The sequence below is a fragment of the Podarcis cretensis genome (assembly GCF_951804945.1).
Source record: "Podarcis cretensis genome assembly, chromosome: 2".
Classification (NCBI taxonomy): domain Eukaryota; kingdom Metazoa; phylum Chordata; class Lepidosauria; order Squamata; family Lacertidae; genus Podarcis; species Podarcis cretensis.
This window is the reverse complement of record NC_137171.1, coordinates 463,927-476,821: the sequence shown is the minus strand read 5'-3', so window position 1 is coordinate 476,821 and position 12,895 is coordinate 463,927. Positions and strand designations below refer to the sequence as shown.

The 12,895-nt window shown below is 46.6% G+C and overlaps 1 protein-coding gene across 1 annotated transcript in view; it reads right to left on the bottom strand.

The window, feature by feature from the left end:
- The window catches only part of LPAR2 (lysophosphatidic acid receptor 2), a 57,531-nt gene extending 47,256 nt beyond the window's left edge, over positions 1 to 10,275 (bottom strand). Inside the window, exons 1-3 of the mRNA XM_079967855.1 lie at positions 9,708 to 10,275; positions 8,535 to 8,624; positions 67 to 178 (exon numbers count right to left, since the gene is read on the bottom strand). The gene's annotated coding sequence lies outside the window, so the exon portion shown is untranslated. The remainder of the gene's footprint in view (positions 1 to 66; positions 179 to 8,534; positions 8,625 to 9,707) is intronic.
- Positions 10,276 to 12,895: the final 2,620 nt, after the last annotated feature.

Below are 12,895 nucleotides of genomic sequence, written 5' to 3'. Positions count from 1 at the left end.
GGGAGAAGATGCTCTGGCTTCCTAATCACAAGCAAAACAATTATGTTTAGCCCCTTTATACTCTACCTTTCTTCTGTCTTCTCAAGGCAGTTCACGTGGTCTCTCATCCAGACCCAGACCAGACCTAGACCCACTTGGTTGTAGCAAGATGGTTGCTTCAGGTGCCTTCAGACCATCCCTGAGAAAGAATGAGATACAGATGCTTAGCAACGTACAAAGCACCCAATCCCTAGATGTCCAGGTTCTGATTTGGGATTCCTCAGCCCTCTGGTGCCTCATAGGGAATATACCACAGAACAAATAGTGACCTGTCCATGTTTAGATGAAAAGGACAAGGATAACAAGACATTCTGATGCCTGAGATGGAAAATCCTAACTGATCTTGCCTGCACTCACAGGGCCTGGAAAAGTTCTTCCAGGCAAGTCCTGTTGAAACCAGTGCAAGCTGTGCAAGAGCATTGTGGCTTATTTCAGTGAAGCTTGTGCAGGAGAACTTCTCCATGGAATATATCACACAGTTGGGTCACCTCAGTCTGCTACTCTTCTGGGCCTTCAAAATCTGCAGCCTGAGTTGGCCAACTCCCCTTGCCCAGCAGAAGGTCTGAGTGGGACAGTTGTGATTAACTGACAGATCACTCAGTGTTTAATTTATGACCTCCCTTCCCACCGTATGGTGCCCAATGTGGCTTGCAACCAGCATCAGCCCCATCATAAAAATAGACTAGACCCATTTTGTTAGTGAGGTGAGCATTCCTAAGTTATGGCTGCTCAGTGCCCATCACAAGGAGGTGGAGGATGCATTGTTGGCAGAGATGCTGAACCTCAGGCAAAGGGGGTTAGAGATCCTTAGCCTTTCCCCAGACTAATCCCCTCTCCAGTCCTGTCTTGCCCCCTCCTTGATTGCTAAGCTTTAGCTGGGTGGAATATGTCCTTAGACGCCGACAATGCTACTTGTTCACCTGTTCTTAACCTGAGACACCACTTTAGCTAATGGGGCCTCCCGCTGCCACTGCGCGATTTCTGTTCTCATCCTGAAGCAAAGTTCTTAACCCGAGGTACTATTTCTGGGTTAGTGGAGTCTGTAACCTGAAGCATCTGTAACCTGAAGCATCTGTAACTCGAGGTACCACTGTATTGTACTGCCAAATGAGGCACCTCTCTGTGCACTAGATGTCGTTTGGGCTTCGGTTTGATCCATGCTCAATGTTCTCTGTGGCTACTGCCTGCTTGAGTTCAGTCTGATCACCTCTGCTTGGCTTTGTTGACTATCTGAATCCACCCATGCTGAGGGCTGGAATTTCAGGGGGCGTGCTCAGAAGACGGCCCCTCCCAGGTCCGGCTTCTAGAAGACTACAAGGAAAACATGACTTGACTAAACCTGGGAGGAGTCAGAAATGGGGCTCCTGGGTTTTCTAAAGGACTCGCTATCTTTCTCTCCATAATTAAAGCACTGCCCAGCTGCCAAGAGCACTTGGGGATGGGAAGCCTTCTTGGTTGCAACTGAGGATAAGAGGCTTTTGAGAAGTTCTGGGGGTGTTTGACTGCAGGAAATACCTCCATCCCAGACTAGAAAATTCCAGTTATACCTGATCACTCGCATTGCACTGGCATGTGGTATAAGCAAGCATCTCTTTTAAAAAGGCATCTATGTTTTGATCTCAACACACACACACACACACACACACACACACACACACACACACACCCCACCCTGGGCAGACTGCAACCATTGAAAAAGGACAGTTCCTCATTTTTAAAGGCAACTTGTTTGATTAGATCCTGGTTCTGCCTCCCACACAGGCAAGCTGACTGTAAACACATTTCCTTTGCCGTAAGTGCTGTCTGTTTCCCTGGACCTTGGATTGCATCCCTAAGGAGCTTTCCCTAGAGAGCCCAGTTTACTTCCTCCTCTGGAGCTCATCCAATTTCACTTTGCACAGTTTGCATTCTTGCGCTTGAATCATTCCTGTAGCTCTCCTCTGCACAACAGGCTTTGAAGATCTTACAACAACATATGAAAAACATGAAAAACTGCCCTGTTGGACCAAGTCAATGTCCATCTTGCCCAGCATGATGTATCTGACAACAGGCAGCCCCTGCCTGATTCCTCCCCCACTGTGTGAAAACCAGTGTCTGGTGTTCTAAGGTAAACTGTTCCTATACAGGGAGGTTCCATTGAGGCTAAGAGTAAACGTCCTTTAAAAGCTGCAGTGAGAGTAGTGAGAACTGCAATGTACACTACATGTTGTGTTGTGGGGTCTACATTGTGAGATTATGGCATGGAGGGTATTTGCAGTTTGCTGGCTCCTCCAAGTGTGAGATTTCATTTGCTCCGGTGGCTATTATAATTCTCTTCCATTTACACCCCAACTTTCCTTCACTGTGGAACCCAAGGTAATGCGAACTGGGCTTCCAAGGTGGTCTTCCTTCCAGGCACTAACCAGACTCAGACCTTGCATGTCTAAGAGCATGTTGAGCATCCTTGCAGGCTGAAGGTGGGCGATATCTTTGCAATCAGCTGCTGAAGGAAGCTGGCAGTTCTTTCTCACTTGTCACTTCAAAGGCAGGCCTAGCATCTTGACTTCATGACATGCAAATTGCTAGGAGGGTGGGATCAGAGATCATTCACATCCCCTTCCCCAGGGAACTGACTCTGATTCCAACTCCTCTGTTTATGAGGTTGCTTCTTTTTTGCCCATTTTCTGCAAATACATCTGAGTTAACTGCAGCCAGCTTGCCTTGTGACCTTTTCTGTCTTTCAGTAGCACTGTGCTGGGAATGACTGCAGTACTGCTTGCAGTTTGGGGATATTCTAAAAGAAAGAAAATAAAACACAAACAAATACTCCAGCTCAGAGGTTTTGAGATTTCCCACCTGGAGTGGGCTCTTCTCCATATGGATTTGTTTCTAAGCCAGTTCCTATCTGCAGGGCAGCCCAGGTATGTTAGAGTATGGCCACAGAGTATGGACCAAGAACAGGGCCGGATTGAGGTTTGATGAGGCCCTCAGCTCCTGAAGGTAACGGGGCCCTTTATATGTCCAGCTGTCCTTTGTCAACAACAAATTGTCGCTGTTTTTTTGTGTTGAATATATGCTATATGGTAATTTATGGCCCTAATACAGTGCTACCTCCTCAGGTTAAGAACTTAATTCGTTCCGGAGGTCCGTTCTTAACCTGAAACTGTTCTTAACCTGAGGTACCACTTTAGCTAATGGGGCCTCCCGCTGCCGCCGTGCCGCTGCTGCACGATTTCTGTTCTTATCCTGAAGCAAAGTTCTTTTTTTAAAAAAGAATAATTTTTATTAACCGACCAATCACATCAAATCAAACCAAATTACATAAATTACAAATTACAAAGCCGAATTTTAAATTTTTGTTGGGGGTACCCATATTTCAAGTTCCGAAGGGGATCCAATCATCTTCTTGCTTCTTATTACTGCTTTAATGTCCACAAATCTGACCATATGATGTTCACAGTACTATCCAGTCCTTTCTTATTGTTTTTCCACATCTCTTCTTATTATTTTCATATATTTTTCCTTTCTCTTTGTGACCTCTGATAGTCTCCACAAGCGGGTTAAAACAGTTTGTAATCCTGTGTGGATTTTTTTTTTTATCCAAGAGCCATATCCAGACGTTTTCCGTATAACATCACTTCCATAAATCAAAACAGTCTTAGCGTCGTTAATCTTCACAAATCTGTCGCCTTTCTCAACCTCTGAGGAGATTCACCAGGAAAGCAGTCTGAAAACAAATTCATTCCTCCTCCCGGTTATAAATCGGCAAAACCTGCCAAGATGGCGGCTCTGTATTTTTTGCTGCGCCATTCCAAAAGCTCTTGTTCTTTACTCAATCTCCATAAGCATACTTTTGGTTAAAATTCATTTCCACACAGTCCTTAATCATCCTGCTTGGGTCAGTTAACTGACAGTTCTAACGAGGAGGGGTTCTTGGTTAATCACATAGAAGAAAAGAAAAAAAGGTTTCCCCCCCCCCATCCAGTCCCGTTGTCGACATACCCAGCCTTTGATGTATCTTCTTCGTAAAATATTCCTGTTGCTCCAACCCGTCGTCTTCTTTCACAGAGGTCCCTTCTGTTAGCAGTCTTCACTCCCCTTCTCCTGAAGCAAAGTTCTTAGCCCAAGGTACTATTTCTGGGTTAGTGGAGTCTGTAACCTGAAGCATCTGTAACCTGTATGTAACCTGAGGTACCACTGTAGGTATCTAAAGCCACTTGCGCATAACAAAATATGTATTTTATCAAAGTAATTGTTGAACTGAAACCAGTGATATTTTAGGGAGCAGGTGAGCAGCGGGGCCCATTACTTACATCATAGGAGCCTACATGTACATCCAGTTTTTACCCCTTTAAATTTTTGGGGGGCCCTTGGCACTAAACTATAGCTTATGGCACTGACCAAGAGGCATTACATGTAAAGGAGTATAATGAATCTCTGACTGTGACAAATGAAAAGCAGCCCTAGGAGGCTATAATTTTTGGTGGGGTAGTTGTGGGGAGGATACGGCTCTTTGTCCCTTTCCCTGCCAGTTGTATCTTCATTCAGAACTGTCCCCCAGCTGCTTTTCTTCCATGGGGTTCCCAATGCTGGTATGCATCTGTAGCCATGGGAGAGGAAGAGCAGGTAGGGAGGCGGCCTTAACTGGGAAACCATGGCTGCCTGGGAAAGGACTAATTATTCAGGGTGGTGCCCTGTAGACTTGAGGACTACACTTCCCATCACCAGCCCTAACCAGCATGACCAGTGCTCAGGGATGATGGGGACCACATTGGCTACCCCTGGATTAAGCAGCCCCTGTTCTCCTGCCACTGTGTGCAAAAACCACATACTTCTTTTTTCAAAACCCCCCAAAAACATCAGATGACACACATAAGGACATCTAGCAGGGCTTGGACAGGAGAGTCTCCTAGTGGATGATGGGGATCAAGCCTCTTATTAATCGGTGTGTGTGCAGGTGCCATTTATCGCTTCTGCCCCAGGCACTAAAATGGGCCCGGTGATCCCATTGGACTGTCTTCCATGTTTTGCGCCTCAAGCATGGATTGGCAATAAAATCCAACTCACTTGCTTCTTGGGCTTTGCAGTTCTCCCTCGTTGGCACATAAAGGCGATGCATAGTGTTGGTGCCTCCCCTGTTTAGAACAAGAAGTCTGCTGCTTTTGCACACAGGAGAGTAGATAAACACAGCATCTTGCATGGGTCAGTATTAGTTCCTGGCACAAAACAAGCCCCTATTGCAGCCCTAATAAAGGTGCCTGTGTGCCTGAGGAAGGATCAATAACTTGCCTTATCACCAAGTCAACAAGGGGCCTTCAGACTTCACAGCAGATCGAAACTCTGATTGGGTGAAACATGCTGACCTCTGGTGGAATTAGAACTTGGTTCAATCGCACTCCTTGCAGCAGGGCCTGAGTGACCAGCTGAGCTGCCCTGGCACTGTCAATGTGTGACAGAAGGGCAGGCGCCTCCAGTCTGCGAAGACGCAGAGGAAATGAGACCTACCAAAACGGGGTCAGGACCGATGGCTGTGTCTGTGCGCAATTTGCCCTGCCGCTGCAACCTGCTTTTGATCCAGTGGCAGCTGATGGCTGAGGCTCCTTTCTCACAAACAGCAGATAAGAGGGCAGACCTCTTTTTCTGGAGTGAACCACTTCAGGGCCAAAGGGCACCTGGGAGGTTAAAGGCATTTTGGCATCTAACCTGCAGGCTTAAAACAAAATGAAAAAAGCATCAGCTGTGGGGTAAAGGTAAAGGTACCCCTGCCCGTACGGGCCAGTCTTGACAGACTCTAGGGTTGTGCGCTCATCTCACTTAAGAGGCCGGGAGCCAGCGCTGTCTACAGACACTTCCGGGTCACGTGGCCAGTGTGACGAAGCTGCTCTGGCGAACCGGCACCAGAGCAGCACACGGAAACGCCGTTTACCTTCCTGCTATAAAGCGGTACCTATTTATCTAAGGGTGCTTTTGAACTGCTAGGTGGGCAGGGGATTCGAACCGCCGACCATGCGATCGGCAAGTCCTAGGTGCTGAGGTTTTACCCACAGCGCCACCTGCGTCCCACTTTGGGGTAGGTGATAATTAATGGGATCAAAGTAGGTGTGGAGAAGGATTTAAGCTATCGTGGCCTCCTGAGGGCGGCGGGGGGGGGGGATGCCTCATCTGAAGCCTGGGATTTGCTTTGGCTTCAGGGAGGCATTTTCCCCACATCCCCAAAGTAAGTACAGTGGTACCTCTGGTTACGAACTTAATTCATTCCAGAGGTCTGTTCTTAACCTGAAACTGTTCTTAAACTGAGGTACCACTTTAGTTAACAGGGCCTTCTGCTGCCACCACACGATTTCTGTTCTCATCCTGAGGTAAAGTTCTCATCTTGAGGTAAAGTTCTCAACCCGAGGTACTACTTCTGGGTTAGCGGAGTTTGTAACCTGACGTGTTTGTAACCCGAGGTGCTGGTAACCCGAGGTACCACTGTAGTGGCTTCAAAAGAGGGATTTTGCTCAGGACGTCAGCTGGTGAGGGTTAAATTCCCCCCATTCCATGCTCTTTTTCTCATTAATTATTAGACTCCTACCTGATATGATTAAATGCTTTCTTTATATAAAAAAAATAAAGCAGGTCAGATGCAAAGAGGCATTTTATGTCGAGGGTCCTTTGGCCTGCAGAGTGCAGAAGAGGGTAGATCCCAGCTGACAAGGACATTCCATGTTAAGAAGAAGAAGAGTTTGGATTTGATATCCTGCCTTTCACTCCCCTTCAGGAGTCTCAAAGCGGCTAACATTCTCCTTTCCCTTCCTCCCCCACAACAAACACTCTGTGAGGTGAGTGGGGCTGAGAGACTTCAAAGAAGTGTGACTGGCCCAGGGTCACCCAGCAGCTGCATGTGGAGGAGCGGAGATGCGAACCCGGTTTCCCAGATTACAAGACTACCACTCTTAACCACTACACCACACTGGCTCTCGAGGGAAATGAATTTAGCCCAGCCATGCTATGGATGCTGATTGACTACTGAAGAGAAGAATATTAATGTTAGAAAGAATAAGATGTAACTACAATTCATTCATCCTAGGGACGGGGGTGGTACTGTGGGTTAAACCACAGAGCCTAGGGCTTGCCGATCAGAAGGTCGGTTGTTTGAATCCCCGCGACGGGTTGAGCTCCCGTTGCTTGGTCCCTGCTCTTGCCAACCTAGCAGTTTGAAAGCACATCAAATTGCAAGTAGATAAATAGGTACCGCTCCAGCGGGAAGGTAAATGGCATTTCCGTGCGCTGCTCTGGTTGACTACATGACCCAGAAGCTGTACGCCGGCTCCCTCGACCAATAAAGCGAGATGAGCGCCGCAACCCCAGAGTCGGCCACCACTGGACCTAATGGTCAGGGGTCCCTTTACCTTTACCTTTACAATTCATTCTTATATGCTGTCTTCCTATGCTGAATTGATTAATCAGTTGGATACATTGATTTATTTTTTTTAATTGCTTGATAAAAAAGTGCTCTCAAGTCTTTGACTTTCCCTTTCCCCTTTCTCAGATGTAAGGGGATTCTTCTCCTAGATAGAGCCTGGAGCCCTTGGATTGTACGCTCCCAACTCTTTCCTCTGAAGTTGGATCACCTGACGTCATGGTGATGCCAGGTGTCTGTCAAAATGGTCCACAGGGAGGGAGGTGGCTCAAGATCTGGCCCCTCAGCCAGATCCTTTTCCAAACCCCTTCTATCCACCCCTCCTTGACAGAAAGCCCCATTGAGCACAGAGGGAATTTGTTCTGAGTAAACATGCTTTGGCTTGGACTCTATAAGTCATAGGATTAATACCAGCTGATGCATTTTGAATTGGGTCAGAATGGGTCACAACAGCTGTGAACTTGGCTAGGTGCAGATGCGGACAGGATTCTTCCAGCATCCTTCACAGCTACGTAGGAGGCAGTTCAGCAAGGGAAACCAGCAGGACAAGCTGAAGCTGCTGAAATTCCCTTTTTGCCTGGCTATTAAAGGTCTTTTATTGCACCTGCTCTTACTACAGGGCAACTTGGTTACAGTGAAGTTTTTTTGTTTGTTTTTTAAGGGGGACAGTTTTACACGAACCCTCCGGGACAGACTCTTTGTCTCTCTAGCCCAGCTATGTCTGTTTGGACTGGCAGAGGCTTTTGCTATCAGCTGTCACTTGATCCTTTTTAAATAGAGTTGCCAGGAATTGAACCAGAGATTTTTTGAATGCAAAACATCTTGCTCTACTATTGACCTAAGTTCCTCCCCAGATGAGGCCTCCTTTCTCAGAGATACCACTGGGTTCATAATATGTGGTAGCATCATAACCCCGTTGCAGGTTATTCTGTCCTACTGATGCTCAATAACCCCTAGTTCTCCTTCCATGGGTTTTACCCCCATTTTATCCCTAAAACAGTCTGGTGAGGTAGGTAGGGCTGAGAGAGAGAGAGTATGACTGGCCCAAGGTCACCCAAATGCGCTCTAGAGCTAAATGAGGATTTGAACCTAAGTCCTTGTCTGGCACACTGACCTTATCCGATGATTCAAGCAGTCATGTTCTGAGTCTTGTGGCTCCTTTAGGGCAAGGGACAGAAACTTTTCCTGGATTTGTTTGGTTATGCTATGACAAATAAATGCCTTTATTTATATAAAAAAATACTTGTACATCACAATGTCATTTAAAAATTATTTTATAACAGTAAAAATACACACCGTACATTTTAAAATTACAGAGCAGCAGCTAATAACTATTGAAAATGTTTTTCTTAATTGTCTGCAAGAGTCTGACGATAGAAAGGTTTTATGGCAAACATGTAAAGGTTAATGTACAAGGCACCTGCCAAATCTCTCTGGGAAGAGGATTTCCCAGGACTGGGCTGATGACATTGAAGGTTTCAGTTTGTCAATTGAGTCTCAACAACCACTGAGGCTCCTAGAGATGATCTCAGTGGTCAAGCTGGGATAGAAGAGATCTAGTAGTCCCTAAGATATCCTAGAGCTCAGGGCTTTGTAGATGTATTAATCTTTAAGTACTGTAAGTCTTGTGATGGTTTCTTTTTTCTTTCTGTTTTGCTGCAGAATGTCTAATGGAATTAGTTAGTTATTAAATTGACTGCTTGTCCACACTTTTGTGAAAATCAAAAGCAGGGTGGAGGCGGGGTGGGGGGTGGAGAGGAGGAGAGGCCCAGCCCAAGAGAGCAATGCTGCTGAAACAGCCAAGGTTCAGCTGAAAACATAATGTATGAACCCCAGGACAGGACCCAGGAGAAGCTGCCAGCCGTTCCCTGCAAGGAATGTGGGCAGGTACTACCCTGTTCTGCAGTGTGCAAAAGGTGGCCCAGAGCACAATCCTCTCCTTGAAGGGTTGCTGGGTCCAAGTCTGCTTTAAAGATAAAAGATAAGAAGGGAGAGCCTTGAAGCTGCCCATAAAGAGAACCCGGATGTCAGATTGAGCAGGTCACCTGGAACACAGTCTTCCCCAGCGTGATGGAATGCATGTTATTTCTGTTTAGATTATACACATTATTTCAAAGTGTGCATTAAGCCATATAAATTAGCAGATGCAAATTTGATGTAAAATGCTTTTAGAGTCAGGCCTTTGTTTCCCTTTCAGACTTAGCTGCAGGACTGACAGTCTAGTGTTCTCTTACACACACGCACACACACACACACACACACACACGAGTGTGTACACCCCACCTACCTCGGGATCTCCTCTGGCTGCGCATGATTTCCAGCTGTTTGGTTTCTGGGGCAAGATGTTGCCCTGGCTTCCATTACAAAAGGGGATAGTACTTCACAGGCCTTGCAGAACTATTCACTTAACAAAAGGAAGGGTTTGATCATTTTAGTTGTCCTTTTCTGCAGGTCCCAGTCTGGAGGCAGGGAAGACCCTGAGGACATTCAGCCACAAGGCAGTCCAGTTGGGTGGCATCAACAAACAGAAGAAGAAATACTTCGTCAGAAAAGAAGTCACAGATTTGTCTGAAATGTGTATATGCTAATTGCAAATTGGGAAATAATTAACAGGAAAAAAAATTCATCCATATGTTCCTGATCCAGGTGCTGCCTTCTTGTGTTATGCTGTCCAGGTGTTGGCTTCTTTATCTTTAATGTGGAGCACGTAGCCTTTCAAACAGAGGATATTTCCAAAGAGAGAGCTGTCCTCTGAAACCCCTTCCGAGAGAGGACTGTGAGGAGGACACAGGGCCTCCCCAAACACCAACCAATGCTTGGTTGGTTGGTTCGTTGGTGTGTGTGTGTGTGTGTGTGTGTGTGTGTGTGTGTGTGTGTGTGTGTATCGCCCTTCATCTGTAGATCTCAGGGCGGCTCAGCACATAAAAATACAATATAAAAAAACAAAATGCATAAAACAAGAACAAAAAAACTGTACAAACCAATATCCCCTCCCACAACCACATCTAAAAGTGTTTTAAGATGTTAATCAGCCCAAGACCTGATGGAAGGGGAATGTTTTCGCCTGATACCTAAAGGTGTACAATGAAGGCTCCAGACAAACCTCCCTGGGGAGAGCATTCCTCCAATGGGAGGCACACAAAGAAGGGCCTCAGAAGATGATCTTGGGGTCTGGGTAGGCTTGGCAATGAGATGGGCTTTTCCTCTGGGATCTTGGGCAGACAGGTACCATGTGAGGCATTCCTTCAGATACTGGGACACCTGGAGTCTGCATTCAGAGGCAGCAGCTGCATCTGACCTAAAAGACTGAGGATGGTGCAAAAGTTGTTGTTGTTGTTAGCAGCTATATTTTTACAGATGTCTACTGAGAAGGTCCATAAAAAGCAACTGTCCCAAAAAGGAATGATTGTGAAAATAAGAAATAGTTTGGGGGGCAAAAATTTTGCCCTGCTGAGGGCACCATATTACCAAAGTCCACCTCTTACTGCAGCCCTTTTGGGGTGATGGCAGCAGAGAGACGGGCAATACTACTTATGGGAAACACCGTTTAGCAAGATGAGCACCACACCCCATAGTGGCCTTTGACTGGACTTAAGCGTACAGGGATCATTTACCTTTTTTAAAAAACTACTTATGGAATGCTCTGCTAGGAAAGCTGCTGCATGCAGGTGGGGGTTCCAGAATCCCACAGTCATTTCCACAGATTTGGCAACAGCTCCGCTTACAAATCTGGCACCTTTCCTTCCAGGCGAATGAGCCTGGCAAACTCTAATATGGAGCCAGAGCTGACAATAAGGCCTGGCATTCCCATGAACAGGATTGTCAGATCCCGTGGGTTGATGGGTTTCTGCAGAAGCCATCGCCTGTCATTTCTGCCACAGATTTAGAAAACGCCCTTGGCTGTTGTTTGCTTCAGCGAAAACAAGTTGAGAGTGTGCTGAAGAGCAGATTTGGAGAGGATCAAGTTAGACGTCCTTTTCAACCAGCTGTTTGTGGTCGCTCCTTGCTCTATCATTTATTTTAAAAAAAGAACTTGCAAAGCTGCAATTCTGGCTTTGCTTAGGCAGCAGGTTTCAGATCGTTAGCAACAAAGGCCCTGGAGATGCACTGGCTTCACAGACAACACTTTCAGAACAAATTTACCTTTCTCCGTATGCGTCAGATTAATGAATGCCGTTGACTTGTTTCTTGCTGCCGAGCAAAGGAGAGTGGCTGTTTGTCACAGGGAGACGCAGGGCTGCTGGAAGGCAAAAATCCATTTCAGAAATAAAAATGCAAAAGACGATTTGAAAGCAGAATGAAATCCTTCTCGCAAGAGCTGAATGATCTTGTGTGTGTGTTTAGATTGGCTTCTATTGGGCAGAGAAAAGAAAGTCTTTTAATCAAGGATACTTACAAGGATACTACAAAATAAAATGAATTATTATGAATGGCATCATTCAGATGTATGAGAGACCAGCAAGCATTCAGTGTGTTTCTGTGGCACAAGGGTCAGATGAACGGCACATTAAGAGTTTCAGTGCTGAGTTCCTACCTGTAGCTGAAAACCCAAAGAGATAAAGTTTGAGTTGCAGCAAGACTGATGGGACCAGAATTGAAGTGAAGCCCTTGAGCACAGTCAGAGCGGTCCTCCGGGGGCAGAGTCAAGTCAGCTGAGGAGTCCTTCAAAGGAAGGCTGGAACAAGGATGGAGGCAGGCAGATGAGGGAGATGGCAAACAACTACAGAGCATGTGAAAAGGGAGAAAGAGGAGGAACCAAAACAAGCCAAGCCAGAGTCTGGCTGTGGCTGAAGCAAAGGGAAAACTGGACTTGAACCCTTTATAACCAAGCCAAGTTGTGAGGGATCAGTGGAGTTGCCTGGGGCAAGGGGGCCACCCCAGGAGCTGGGAGGATAATACCCATCCTTTACTCTGCAGCCTTGAGTACGTCATCAGGAGATGCATCAGTTCATAGACGAGGGGGGCTCAAAGATCACGTTCCAGCTGAGTAGATTTTATCCCTGGAGATAAAATCCACATGGATATGTCTAGAAGCAGCCACTTTTCTTCTTGTGGCCTCCCCACCCACCCCAGGACAAGACTGGTGCCAGGGCTGAGGCACAAAGTGCCCTACACTGGAAGACCCTCCTGGGGGCTGTTGGTGGTGGGATCTGCAGCAGCATCCCATTTGGCTGGGGGGCTTTAAGCCGCCTGCCAGTTTTATGGCTCCCAATGCCTTTGACATAGCATTGCTTCAAGGTGGTGTTCTTTTAATGATGGTGGCTATTCTTTTAATGTTCCACAATGCTCTAGAGCGATTCTACATCAAGGGCATTGTAGGGAATTAAAATGGCAGGTGGCTTATAGACCCAGCCTCCCGGTGCCAGCTGCGGATGCAGCCATGGCTTGGAAGCCCCGGCAGCTGCCCAAAGGGTGCTGACTCTGCTCCTTTTGCTGCCTGTTAGAGAACAGGCACAGCTGTGCACATCTAAAGCA